This window comes from Tigriopus californicus, chromosome 8 (genome assembly GCF_007210705.1).
Source record: "Tigriopus californicus strain San Diego chromosome 8, Tcal_SD_v2.1, whole genome shotgun sequence".
NCBI lineage: Eukaryota > Metazoa > Arthropoda > Copepoda > Harpacticoida > Harpacticidae > Tigriopus > Tigriopus californicus.
The window spans coordinates 10134194-10134509 of record NC_081447.1 but is presented as its reverse complement, the minus strand read 5'-3'; the positions used below and the strand labels follow the sequence as shown (position 1 = coordinate 10134509).

The 316-nt window shown below is 38.0% G+C and overlaps 1 protein-coding gene across 1 annotated transcript in view; it reads left to right on the top strand.

Moving 5' to 3' along the window:
• Positions 1-316, top strand: part of LOC131885383 (sodium/hydrogen exchanger 3-like) — a gene marked incomplete at its 3' end in the record, with an annotated part of 5846 nt that overhangs the window by 4144 nt on the left and 1386 nt on the right.

Genomic DNA, 316 nt, shown 5'->3' with positions numbered 1-316 from the left:
CCAACCCGAATGGTGAGAAATTTGAGCTTTATTCTACGTATATTTGTTTTCGTTTCAATGGACGGGCTTGTCTGATTTCTTCTACAGAGGATGGAAGTCAAGTCAATCGAGGTTTTAACGAGGAGGAATAATGATTTATCATCGCAAGAGTAGAGACCCGTTCTGCGCCACACCCTTGAGAAATAGTATGAATTCACCTGATATTGATGATATGAATGCTTAAGCCACTTAATACTAATACATTGCTACTAAAGTAAATATAATTGTGAACGTTATCTCAATCCAAGCCATGCACTTCGTAATGTGACTGACGTAA